General features: G+C 42.2%; 1 long non-coding RNA gene across 1 annotated transcript in view; it reads left to right on the top strand.

Annotated features, from left to right (window-relative positions):
• Window positions 1-904: 904 nt before the first annotated feature.
• LOC109291289 overlaps window positions 905-2,177 on the top strand; it is a 395,467-nt gene continuing 394,194 nt past the window's right edge. Inside the window, exon 1 of the long non-coding RNA XR_002095803.1 lies at window positions 905-1,069. This is a non-coding gene — a long non-coding RNA (uncharacterized LOC109291289). The remainder of the gene's footprint in view (window positions 1,070-2,177) is intronic.

The raw sequence follows: 2,177 nt of genomic DNA, 5'->3' as shown, positions 1-2,177 counted from the left end.
GGGGCTTAAGCATGAAACAGGCTTCAAATGGCGTAAGCTTCCCAATTTTAGGATGGTCCTATCCATGTAAAATGAAAGATAGCTGATATCATATAGAAACAAGGTTAAGAGGAGCCAGTCATGATTCTCTCTATAGTGGCTTTCAGGATGCTTTGCTAGTAGGTCAGATTCTGAGGATGCCAGTTTCCCAGAACTCATTCCCAGAAGTACCAACCCCACAGCTGTTATTTTGCAGACTGAAATTGCCTTATTTTTTGAGGGGGCAGGCAGAATTATTTTAATCTAAGATTTGCTACTGCAGGATGGGCATCACCATCTTTGGAAGCAGCCAGTTTCCCTCATCAGAGTTGCCCAGTTCTGTAGAAAGGCAATTTTGACCAGTCCACAGTGGTGCTGAAAGGGTTCCTCCATCCTTTCTTTCCAACCAAAACCAAGAAAAGTAAAGACTATTTCAAATGGAAAATAAGAAAAAACACGAAAAGAAAATGAAAACACTGCTCTGAAACAATGTGGAAAAATAACCAATGGGTTTAAGGAGGAAATAAGAGAGACATATCAACAATCATGGCTAAGTCTATTTATATTCACTCCCCCCCCAAACACAAAGACTTAAACTTTGTGAATAAATACAATTAGTCATCAGCTACTGGAGGCAGGAAATGTAACTGAATGACTCAGCACTATACCCAGTTCTGTCCCTGGAAAGGTCAAGTGGCTGGAGTTCCACATGTTCTTAACCATTACTGTGGGCATGAGGTTGCAACACCTCCAGCAGCTACAGTATCTCCACCGCATGGAGTATGTGATTCCACTTTACTCCAGAAAATATTGCATTATGAAGCTATGGGAATTCTCACTGAGTGAGGCCTTTGTATAGTTGTCCATGGGAAACTCTCCAGATTCCTCTCTGATTCTGCTACATCTTGGACTGCTAGTAACCAAGGAGGAAGAAGCAAAGTTCACTTCTCAGTGCTAATAATCAACTGATTACATTGGAGATTGGATGCAACCAAAAACTGAAGGGTACACAGTTAGTACTGGTTATTCTAACCACAGGGTTCTAATGAAAGTAAGTTACCTTTTTATAGCACCTTTATTCCCAAAGCATTTTGTACTTCATGTTTATGTACAGTGGATTATTGTACATTTAATGATCACTCACTCATCACTAAAATGTAGCCAGCTTTAGGCTGAAGTATGGCATCTATTCTGCTTCAAATGACTGTGTAGTGTTTTGTAGGAGAAAGAATTAAGAATTTTTCCAGACAAAACTACAGGGAGAATGCAGGTAGGCAGAATGCAATACTTGGAGTTATAGTTTGGCTAAGGAAATAGGTAAAATGCTTGATCCTTTGTGAAAAGATGTTTTAATAGTTAGATATGTCTAGGACTCCATGTCTGTCTAGAAGAGAGCACATTTCCAGTCTGAAGTAGACATCCTGTTACTGATTTTTCCTGTTAGCAAAGCTCATGTTTTATTTTTCTGTTTGTTTGAAAACACTAAAAAGAAAGAAAGAAAACCTACAATAGCTTGATTTCTGGAGCTTTATGTTACTGATTTTTGCTGTTCTAAAAGGTAGTTCCTGATAAAATCTGAACATCACAGCTAGGGACAGACATTCAAAAAGCCTGAACCTGAATTGATTCAGTCTTTGCAGATTAGTCTAACCTGGCTAGGCTGAACTGGTTTGTAACTGCACAGACATTCTCTCTGGACTGAGGAAATTCAGGCACATTCCTGCAGTGGTTCATGCTAAAAGCCGGGGAGCGCTACAGCATCCCTCCCTTCCCTTGCACCACACTGAGCTGGGGGGGGGGTGGGCATGGCCAGGTCCCGGCAGGACCTCTCATTAGGGAGGTCTGCCTGCACAGTCCCAGGCTTTTCCCCGCTGGCTGCTCGAGGGGCAGGAGTGTTGCCAGCCTAAGGCCCCTGGTAGCACTCTGAGGCAAGAGGAAGTGTGCAGTGCATGCGTCTGTTGATGATACGGAGCTTTTCAATCTCCTTCTCTCTGCTTCTTTATACTGTCTGCAGCAAACTGACAGGGGAGTAAGCCAACAGGGGGATGGTAACAGTGATTATCAATTTATCAGCAAAACAATAGGGTCTCTCCAGTACTTCAAACTCTTCTTAAACAGCTTACCGGCTGACCTGTTGATTACCTCCAAATAGCCCTAAG

This window comes from Gavialis gangeticus, unplaced genomic scaffold, assembly GCF_001723915.1.
Source record: "Gavialis gangeticus isolate Ggan-Ray unplaced genomic scaffold, GavGan_comp1, whole genome shotgun sequence".
Lineage (NCBI taxonomy): Eukaryota > Metazoa > Chordata > Crocodylia > Gavialidae > Gavialis > Gavialis gangeticus.
The sequence above is the reverse complement of the archived record's forward strand: the minus strand, read 5'-3'. Positions and strand labels throughout refer to the sequence as shown.